We start from the raw sequence: 12,115 nt of genomic DNA, 5'->3' as shown, positions 1-12,115 counted from the left end.
TTTTTTTTTTTTTTTGCCTCAGAGTTAGCAAAGAATTTAGCCTTCTGAGAAACAGAACTAGAGTTCAAAAACTAACTTAAGCCTCTGCACAGTATCATTTTCTCTTCTTGAATCAAACTACTTTATGTTAAAAAGAAGAAATGCTCAGGAGAGCTGTTCTCACATAGCTAAGTTCAACTTCTTTTGATCCAGCAAGGAGACATTACAGCCTCAGAAAGACTGGGACTGGTTGGAGAGTTCCAGAGACCTGTAAGGTCTAGCCTATCATCTAAATAGACACAGTACCTGCTATCAGCCTATGTGGTAGATAGGTGTTACCCCTGGGAGGTGCAGGCTTCCCACTCATTTTGACTCTAAATCAGTTTTCTTCCCTGCATGTACCTTATCATTAACTTCTCTACATTTATGCTTAGGAAAACATGCTTCCCCATGAGCTATTACAGCAGAATCTTCAGGGCTTTAAAAAATGGTTTTGTTCTTGAGAAAATAATCTCAGGAATTATGTAAATATAGCACTTGAAAAGAGTTAAAATCGTGTCTGAGAAATAAAGTCTTATGGAAGCACTTACAGCTCTCCCTTTGTTGATTATAGTTAAATTTTAGGCATGAATAGAAAAATGTAAATAAGCCTCTTCTTTACCAAGTAGGGAGATAAAACGTTCAGCAGCACAGTCAAGATCCTCTCAATTTAGTTTAGCACAGGGAGTATTAAAGTTTAATTGAAATGTTGATATTAAAATTTTCCCAAATAAAAAAAAATAGCAGTAAAGAAAATGATGAGAAAAAAAAAACAACCATTGCCTGAGAAATATCATTTACTCTTCATGATCCTCTATAGCAGATTCATGTCTGAGTTTAATTTTCTTCAAGTCATAAATCTAAATGACCCAAACAGCCAGAGATAGATAGTTAGAGCAGATTTTGAAATAATGTGGTCAGTCACGTGGGTGCCTTATCTGTGCTCCTTAAAGAAGCTGTAGGGATGGAGTTATAGCTTGGGCTTATGCCCTTCCGTTTTTCTGGCTTCTAAAATGGAAATTTTATTTTCTGGTTTTCTTGGAATAATGTACCTTGTAAAAGTGGAGCGGTCAGTGGAAGGTATCCATCTCTTTTTGTTTCCACACTGAAAAATGAAAGTTCTTTGCCCTGACTTTAGAATATCCTCCAATTTTGAAAAGATACAGCAAAAATTCTATCCTAGTAGTAAGATCTTATGTTGATTAAACTGCCAAAGTGAGTAAGTAAATGAATAATAAAGATGCACCATCAAAGAAAGGATTCCAGGATGGCCCTTACTTCCATGTGAAGTGTGAAACAGTGGCTTCCTCACACAATGGCTTTACAACTTTTCTGTGTTTCTTTAAGCATCTTAAAACATTTGCCAAACCATCAGTTTAAGAAAAAGAATATGGATTATATTTTGTAATTATGAAGCCTATGTAGAAAATTCTATTTGTCTCTATAGAAAAGCAACAAAATGATTTAGTGAAAATACCAGGACCCATTGTAATTTTTTTTGTTAAATCTTCTCTGAATGCCAATTGATCTTAGTATTTCTTTTATAATTTAAAGTCATATGATAGTACAAATATAGTTTAATTCTTTGTGTACCTTCTCCTGACTCCATTTTCCCTCCTCCTGTTGAAATAATTGCTTCCTGCATGTGGTGCTTTTTTTAAATTCTGGTGTAAGATTTTTGCATACATACAAATAGGCATACACATACATTTCTTTCTATACATGTATGTTTCTATGTATTATATACACATATGCATTTGGCTTATATATTGTAATGAATTGATTGGGGAGTGCATACAATTAAATCAAAAACATCTCCCGTAATATTATGAATTGCTATGTTTATCTTATAGGCTCAGGGATGTTTATTAAACAAAATCAGCAAAAGTAAGAATCCACAAGTAGCTTGTTTTGCTTATATAGATATTAGTCCTGCCTAAAAATAAGCAAGCAAAAACTGAATATGCCAAAACCCTCCAGAAAACCAAAACCAAAACCCCAAACTAATTTACTTTTCTATTTGGTGAAATCTCCAAGGGACTACATCTCTTACCAAATTCTGCATAGATTAATTTTGAGGTACATATAATTCTAAGGACATTCTTTAAATTTCCTGTAAAGTCTACCCCATGGCAGTGATCCCATGTCTGCAGCATGGTGAATGTTTAGTGGGAGAGCTGCTTGGATTCTCACTTTAACTATTCAATAAGCCAAATTCTTCTACAAGGCTCCAAGACACCTGCTCTCATGTACTCATTCTCCAAGCAGGTGGAATGATTTGTCCTTCCCTGACTTCATGTTTTCTGGACTCACATCACATAATTCCAATCTACAGCTAATCCCCAAACACACTGGATGCATAAGAATCTTATTACTGGCAGCCTGTTGCCTCTTGATAGATGTATTTGAGCAGAGAATTGATATAAACATTTTATTCAGAGTCAAAAATGATTTTATTACTAAATTAGATTATTTTAATCTCATTTTTATCTTCATGAAGGGGCAGGTTCTCTGATTTATTTTCTGATGGTGGCCGAAATACAATAAAAGCTATTGAGACTGGTATTTAGCTGGATAATCAAAAAAGCTGGCTAAAACTGAGAATCATGAAAAATAGCACAATCCCATTTTAAATTTTTTATTTTGGCCTAAGAAACAAAAATATACATGCATTTACATTGTGTGTGTGTGTGTGTGTGTTTGTTTGTTGGGCAATCCTGCGGATTGAACACAGGGCCACTTTACCACTGAGCTACACTTCCAGTTTGTCTTAGTGACTGATTGATTGATTGATTTATAGGGATGGGCAGCAATTTATTTAGGAAAGCAGAGACATAGCCAAGGCAGAATGTGAGCTGTCTCAAAGGTGGGAACATTTTGGGCTAAAGCAAGGATTATACATTCAAGGGAGAATGCAGACTATCTCAAGAGCCAGAAGTAACCTTACTTTTTTTTTAAAAAAATATTTTATTAGTTGTTGATGGACCTTTATATACTTATAATGTGTTGAGAATCAACCCAGTACTTCACACATGCTAGGCAAGTGCTCTACCATTAAGCCACAACCCCAGCCCAGTAACCTTACTTTTTAATTATTATTTAATTTTTTTTTTTTAAACAGGGCCTCACCAAGTCGTCCAGGCTGGCCTCAAGCTTTCCTTAGTCTCATATACTCTCATGTACTGGGATGACAGGTTTGTGCCACCGAATCTAGTCATTTACTATGTTTTAAGTAGTGTTAAGATCCTGTGTTGGAGTACTGATCTATTGACTAGATTCCTGTTTATTGTTTTTGCAGCACAAAACCATCCACAGAAATCTATGATTCTCATGTTTGCATTAGAGTAAAACACAATTTTAAGGACAAGGAAATTTTACTTTTTTTTCTTGCTTGTACATTGGCTCACACATTCTTCAAAAGCATTTTGATGTAGGAAATTATGATAGCCAAGTTTTTTGAAAATATTCAAGTAAATTTTCACAGGAAACACATCACTTTTGGCACTTCTATTTCAGCAATGTATGTACTATTTAAGCAACAAAATTGTCTTAATGAGTGTGTTTGCTAGTGTTGTGAGTTTGAGAACTCTACAACCAACTCATAGTACACTGCATTCTATTTGTGGAAGAGGAGTGCCAACCATACCTGTGGGGAGTCCACTAGCTGAGACTATTTACTAGGTGACAGAAATAGATGATCTTAATTAATGCTCACATTGGTAAAGTAAAATGCTTTAAGAGATTTTTTTTCCCCTCTGGCTATAGTCACAGCAAGGAAAGCAATGTGGGAATCCATTTCTTTGATTTTAATTAGCCATTTTTGAGAGAACTGGAAAGATGATAGTGTAGGGTATCAGAAAAACTTTTCAATTTTATGTGTCATCCAAGTAGCAGAATCTATTACACAGAGGGTGATTGTCATTAACAGAATTGTATTGTATAGATGGAAATAGCTAGAAGATTTTGAATGCTCTCATCACAAACAAATGATAAATATTTGAGATGATGGATAACTCAAGTATCCTGAATTGATAAGTACACAATAAATAAAAATATCAATATATTTCGCTGTAACCCATAAAGATGAGCAATTTAAATAAGCAAAAAGAGTGGGGGGGGGAAACCATTGCATCTGATGGAAAGCCATAGAAGAAATTTTAAAAAAGAAGATGCCATTAAACAATTTACATTTGGTTAAGCCACTCTGCCTGCCTGCAAAATGGATCTAGTGCAAAGAGGAAGAAGACTCTCATAGTCAAGGAGGGGAAATGGTAGTGGCTTATTGAAGTCAGTGGAATCAAAGTATCTGATCATATTACGGTTTTAAAGTAGGGATACATTGAATACATTGAATATGAGAAATGCAGTAGAGTAGAGGTTGAATAACTCTGAGGTCGGAACTGAGTCTCTCTCTGACCGACGGTTCCATTTAATCAGATAGAGATGTTTAGGAGAGAAGCAGATTTTGAACAAACAAACAAACAAAAAAACTGCTTTAGATACAATGGATTTGAGATGACTTAAATGTTGAATAGAGAATATATTAGAATTCCTAGAAAACTAGGACTAGGTAGGGACTTCCTTTGCCTTTTATCTGGTACCTGCCAATTGGCAAACATCATATGCCTGATAAAATAGCACTGTTTCTATCAAAGTAGCAGTAATGGAGGTGCCTAGTATCACTCTTTATCTTTAGTATTGTGCTGGCTGTTCTAGCCAATGAAGTAACACATAAAGTTTTTTTTTTTTTTAAAATGAGGTATAAGTATTAGAAAGGGAAATGAATTATAGTTATTTGTATGCAAAATGTTCTTATACATGTAAAAATTCAAGGGAAATCTCAGAAAAACCATTAGAATTAATAACACGTTTCTCAATGCTGTAGCACCTTACCATACATTTAGTGGTTTAGGACAACGCAAATGTATCATCATCTTACAGTTCTGGAGCTTGGAAGTCTAAAATGGGTCTCTGGACATTTGCTTTCCTTCTGGATGCTCTGGGGGGAACAAATCTGTTTCCTTAGTTTTCCCAGTTTCTAGAGACCACCTGCATTCCTTGGTTCGTGAACTATTTTAGCATTTTTCTAAGCCATCTTCAAAAACTTCTCTGACTCTTCTAAAAAGGACCTGTATTATATTAGGTCTGTAGGGATAATCTGGAATAATCTCAACCTTTCAAGGTCCACTCTTTGGGAAATCAATTTGATATACAACCTTACTTTTCCCTTTCCAAAGAATCTAACATCTTCATAGGGTTCTAAGGAATTAAGGTGTAGACATGTAGTGAGGGACATTATTTCACTAACCACATCAATCATTGAAACTAAACTGATTATTGCTCCTCTATGTCAATAATTATCCTTTTAAAATATAACAGCAACAGGTACTTTATAAGAACAGCAAAGATAATTCAATATCAGGGAAGAAATCAAACAAAAAATGTGGAGATGTTACAAAACATTATTGAAGGACATGAAGTAGGGCCTGAATACATGAAAATTATGCCTTGTCAGATCAAATAGGATGATATCAAAAATATATCAGTTTTCTTCAAATAAATCTACAAATTCAGTACAACCCCAAACTGTGAGCCTGTTTCTAAAAATTATCTATAGAAGAAAATATTTAAGAATAATCTAGACAATTATTTAAAAAACATTTATTATAACACAATTAAAAAACAAAGCTTTAGTGCAGAAAAGAAAATCATTCATGGAAAAGAACAGGAAATTTAAAAAATGGTAAAAGAACATTATAACTTATTGTACAATAGATTTGGCAGGGGAAATATCTAGGAATTGTTCTGAATATACCTAAAAACATGTAATATTATGTTAGAAACAGATTTCTGACTGACACTTTAAATAAGAGGTCAACATTGTAATTTTTAAGACTTTTATTTATGGGTAATAAATAGATATGTCTTAAAAGTCCAGAAATATGAAATGAATGGAATACACCAAGTTGTCACCTTTGAAAAATGGCACAAGGAAATAGGGCTGGATTTAAGATGGTCATAGGAGAAAAATCCCCAGAAATTTTAATTTCGTATGTTAATATTTTAATTATTTCAGAAACAATATTTGAAGAAAACTTGGGAAAATATGAAAATTTGTTTATTCTAGCTGACTAGTAGTTAGGAGTCCTTTATACTTTGTAATTTTCTGTATTTTAGCTGTTTAACAGAAAAAGAAAAAAAGGAAAAAAATCTTTCTTAAAGCCGAGAAATACATAACCTGCATTGTCAAGGGCCTGGACAGTGAATCTCATTGAAAGCATGCTGTTCATGAAACCTTAAAAAAAAAAAAAAATTCCTGGTAACAATCAACGCAAAGGCTCCATGGATCTGTTTTACCTGCAAGAAAACCAGAGGATTTGGGATTGCAAGAGAGAAATGGTAATGGGAAGATCCTTTAAAAATTTTTAGCCTTCTCTTACTAGTGTTAAAATTCTAATATTTCCTCTCTTTAGGCTCTGAAAACAGTTTATGCAGAACAAAATAGGGTCACTTTGCAAGGCAAGGAAATGAAGTATTTGAACTGGGATCCAGAATCACCATTGTCGGTTATAGCCTGGACACACTTATCAAGTGTTGAAAAGCTCAAGAGACAATGTCTGGTTTTTCAATCTATCACTCTCTCACAGAAACTTACTGCTGGGTAATTTATGGAGCCGGTAGAAATAATGGATGTGTCTAAGAGGTGGAAGGTAAAAACGATGCTGGTGAGTTTTTGTATTTTGGAAGGTTTAGTTTTTCTTTCTATTCTCAAGATTCTACTCCTCTTTCATTTCCTTTTCCTAACAGACTCATTGTTCATTTTCTGTTCTTCAGTAAATACTTTTGTGTATGAGTATGTCCCGTGTTTTGTGCTAGGGATTAAAATAACCAAAAATCAAAAGCAGTAAACCTTTCCTAATTTATTTACTGCTTTCTCATACCCAGAAACACATTCAAGTACTTAATGTTTAATGTTCACATACAGATTTTAAATCACTCAGAAAGCTGCTTTTCAGGAATAAACAATCAACTACCTGAGCAAACAAAATTCTTAATCATGTTAAAATGTGTCATCTAAAGCCCAGGTGCTTTGGTTGGTAGGGGCTCTGGAGGACCTTGCATTTCCTTAAAGTGGCTCTGATGCTCAACATTCATAATATTATACTCAAGGTCATATTTCCTTTCCAGCTGAAATCCTCAAATGTAGGATCAGGCCTAGGTTTGATTATTCATTGTTCTAACACAAGCACTTCACATAATACTTGATGCATATTAGGCCCCCGGCAAACATTTGTAAAATTAATGAATGTAAATGTAGTGACTTGATACATCTATGTGGCTGTTTCTTACCCCCCTTGACAATGCAAAGTAACTCGCTTTTAGAGCAAGACTCATAGTGAATGGTTATGAAAAGGCATCTCTCAATTGACAGTGTATCAGAAGAGATGCTCACGCCTTAAGTTTCATTTCTATTAGTGTTTGGAGGGTTGATAGAATGTGGGGAATATAGGGTGTTATTTTCACTCATTAAAGTTAAGTAAAGGGTACTTAGTCTTTTAAAAAAAAATAGGCAGGATGGGGCTGGGGTGGTGGCTCAGTGGTAGAGCTCTTGCCTCGCACACGGGAGGCACTGGGTTCGATCCTTGAAGCCACATAAAAAACAAGATAAAGTTACTGTGTTAATTTACAACTAAAAATACTCATTTTTTAAAAAAATAGGATGTTATTTGGTACTTAAATATATACAATTATTTCATGTATATTTATAATTTTATATCCAGGTTAGCATGTGGCAAGAACAGCTCTGTGATTAAAGACACCTGGTCTCATGGTGTCTATCAAAAGCCATATAATTGCACAACCATCTCTTTCTATGGGCAGGCTATAGTAAGGAGTGCTCTCAGACTGCTTTGCTTTGCCATTCCTCGTAGTATGAACACTGTTGCTTTGTACCAAGTATGGATTTTCTAAAGTCATTGCTGTATCTGTTTTTTTTTTTTTTTTCCCTCAACTTTCCAGTTTATCAGCAAAACCTACTGGCTCGAAATTTGATTTTGAATATTTCAACTTCTCTACTATTTCTGGCCAAAAGCTGCCATTTCCCCTCCTGGGATGTTCTTAGGACCCTCTCATTTACTTCCCCTATTTCCACTCTTGTTCCTGCTGTGCATTCTTCATCAGGAAATCACTGTGAGCCTTTTAAAGTTTCACTCATATCAATCTCTTGCTCCAAGTTCTCCAATAGCTTCCTATTCTCTTTAGAATAAAAAGCAAAGAACTCTTCATTTCTAATTTTTTTTAACCTGTCTTTGTTGACCCTATTCCTTTGGCCTGGAAATTTTAAGTGATAAATGAACTCACTTGTTCTCACCTATATTTAAGGCTTATCTTAAGTGTTACAACTTCACATAGACCTTTCTTGCCCTTACTGCTAAGTAAAAATAGCTCACCTTGTCATTGCTATATCTTACTAGCTATCTACCTACCTATTTATCATCTATATATCTATCACCTCCCAACTGGAATGTTAATGACTTTGCTTTGATTTCACCCTAGCCCTTGGGAATAAATGGTTGCTTGTCCCAGAGGAGTAGCTTGAGACATCTTGAGCACACTGTTTTTTGTTTTTTTCCTTCTCCATGAAGGCTTTGCTTGTGGCTGGTGGCATTCATTTTGCTCCATACTTGTGCTGATTAGTGTTGGTAGTACCATTCTCTAAGTGCATGCTTTGTCTCCATAGTGTATGTTAGTCTGCCTAGAAGGATATCTCCTATTCCTTTATTTTTGAACTGAATAGCATTAATTGGGTTGTCACTGTTAGCTATTTACAGTTAAAAATATAGCTAGAAAACTAGAAAAAAACCCAACAAGGCCTGGCTTTTCAACCTGCTGTCATGTTATCCTGAAGTGTCCAGATTGCTTTAAAATTTTGCCAGTGTTTAATGGCACTTCTGTTGCCTCTTGGCACAATAGTTGCTATGTTAGGCAGCTTCTTAACTCTTGAACACTGGTATTTCCCCTTTTAAAAGAATTTCTGCTTGTGTTTTTGCTAATTACTCAATATTTCCAAATTTTGCTTGTAATTTATTTTCCCTTAGAAGAACAATAGAAATCTAAATCCTAAAAGAAAACCAGGACATACAAAGTGTAAAAAAAGACCAGTTTTGCCAGAATGATGATCAAGAATGGCAACTGTGGATTTAGACCTACATGTTTTGAGGTCTCAGTCTGTCATGCTATTGACTTTGACAAATGGTTTAAATTCCCTGTGTCTAAATTTCCTCATCTGGAAATTGGAGATAATACTTCCTACCCTACAGGGTTGGTGTAAAGAGGAAATGAACTGTTGGATTCAAGACACTTTTAACAGTGCCAGTGACATCATATTTCTGAATAATTGTTGCGGTTACTGATAGAATGGCATTATTATTAAAGGGTTGTAATTGTAAGAAAAAATTATTAGTACTTAACATCTGTAGTATTGTTGAAACCCATGCAGCATATGTAAAGAAAAAAAACTAAATTTGGATTCCTTTTTACTAATCCACATTTAGCTAATATTGGTCAACGCTTTTGCAAATTATTCTTAAACAGAGAGTTAGATAACAGGTTATCAATGATGAATTTGATGCAATAGTTTCACCTTGTGTTCCATATTTGGGAGATAACCATGTACTTTATCCTTATGAGGAAAACTTTAAAAAAAAATTAACCTATGAAAACTACAGAATATAACCTGTTTTATGAATAATTTGCATTTGTCTTTCCATTTTTATTTTAAAAGGGTGGGAAGCCTAACCAGATATTTTATAAAATTTTAATGAATTGGAAAGTTTTCCTCTTTCTTTTAGTATATAAATTATCAAATAATCAGAAAATTAAATATGCTTCAAAACCAGAAAAGAAGCAATTGAAATGTTTCATTTTCTAGAATAAATGAAGTGTAATTTCATAAGTGTATTTTTTGTTTGAAATTGAGTATTTCCTATTAATTGTGGTAATCTAATTTTTAGCCAACACTACTTGCTGAAATTCAACCCACAGTGGCATTTGCGTAAGGATTTTAACTTGATCGCTCTATCAGATTGTAATAGAAATATCAAAGCAACATTAACAGTGGAAATGTGAACACTGCTGATTATACTTGTACTATATACTCTCCCTAAATGAAGACTTTTCCAGCTCCTGTCTTCATATTACTTGAAGTAAAAAATTGCACACTTTTATTCCCAATGAAACATCATTCAACATATGTCAGGTGATAATTCTGAATGCCAATGCCTGGATGAAGGCTTGTTTTATACACAGTGCCATTATGTCCAGAGCACGGAGGAAACTGTATTATAGGTAATGGTGATCTCATCAAAATATCACTCCAAACGGTATTATTACCTGACATTTTTATTAAAAATGCCATTTGTAGTAAATACCCTTATTGAAACTATATTGATGACTCAGCTATCTAACTTTATCAGTGTTTGTCTTTTTTACTATTCAGTTTTTTCAAAAGCAATCTCATGTGTCTTGATTTGCATAGATGTTATTTCCCTTTTTCAAAAATGTCTTTAGCATAACTGATATGAATAGCTATCTCTATCACCCAACACCCAGTCCATTCAACAGTTTGGAGTACTGGATTGATAAGCTATTTAATGAACATCCATCATAATTTTTGGCCGCTGTGAAAAAAATAGCTTAGCCACAAATCACACTCTCTCTCAACTTGCATGCCTCATATCCCAAGACATCAAGCTGTTTAAGATCTATTCTCTGATTAAGAGCTAGTGGAGATTGAGGAGCAGGAGAGGCAAGTTTTGACCCAGGTAGAAAAATCCTAAATAAACCAAATCTATATCCAGATCACATAAATTTAACTTCCTTCTGTAATTTGAGCAGTGGAGGGTGGAATTGAAGAAAGAGACTTGATTCATATCGGGGTTGGACTCGGGCTATTTATTGTTTGCTACTCTTTGACAACTTATCCAGCAGAGGCAGCCCTAAAGTCCAGTGTTCCTGTAGGCAGTTGACATATTTGATGGCATTTGGGCTAAGCCACAGCATAAATAAAACCATGTTGGCTTGTACTATATTAAAACCATAGAGAGAAGAAAAATCAATGTTTTTCCAAATAGAAAAGAATAAAACTCATGAAGAAAAGGACTAATGTTATCCAACTCTGGCAAAGGCAACACAAACATATTGAGGGTTTTAGACTACTTTTATAGCTACTGAGGTGGATAAATACATATTCTTTTTGTAGCAAGAGAGGAGTCTGCTAACTCTATAAGCCATCTAGTTACATTGATTTCAGAAGACAGCCATTAGGGTGCAGAGTGCTTATGCTGATTTGGAGAGTGCAAAGCACAGTTGTGAAAAGAAACAAAGATCAATGTTAAGATGACTAGTATCTCTGAGGAGCACACATGGATCAATATGTGTGTAAGCCATGGGCTTTCATCTCCTTGCAGTTGTCTTGTAAGAAAGTGAAACCACTTCTTCTAAGATGTTTTTCCACTTTTCCAATGAACTTTAAATTATCACAGTGAACAAAATACTAACATGTTCCTTTCATGGAACCTAAAATCCCTCAGAATGCTAACTACACTGGGAATTCATTAAATGAATAATTTTCTTTGACCTTGTGAATGAAGTGAGCTTGGGTTAAGATCTTCTCTCCTGAGGACACGTTGACCATATTTTTGTGTATACAAAGTTGGGCTAACTAGGGGCATTGTAGCTAGTCAGTCTCAGTCACACCCATGATTGGTGGTTAGGAGTACAGGGCACATTAGCAAGCTCTTTCCAGCCCAGATGACACCAGAATTAAATCTGTTTGTGGAGTCTTCAGCAAGCCAAAGTGTATTTCTAAATTTAAACTCTTGCTCTCTTTATATATAATCAGCAAGTTGATCATTAAATGGACTTGGATAAGTGTACGGCTTTCTGACTGGGATGCCCTTCCACTTCAAGCCTCTGTGCCACCATTAAAGTAAGTTTGGCTTCAAGGGAAAAAGGGAGATTTGTTTCAGATGCAGTTTGAATAACCTTAAGTGAACCAAGTGATAATAAGATGTGAATGAAATTGGTGTAGTGTAGT

Source organism: Marmota monax, unplaced genomic scaffold, assembly GCF_021218885.2.
Source record: "Marmota monax isolate L192 unplaced genomic scaffold, Marmota_monax_Labrador192_F-V1.1 WCK01_AAM20220418_F8-fsc00074, whole genome shotgun sequence".
NCBI classification, from domain to species: domain Eukaryota; kingdom Metazoa; phylum Chordata; class Mammalia; order Rodentia; family Sciuridae; genus Marmota; species Marmota monax.
This window is presented reverse-complemented; position numbering follows the sequence as displayed.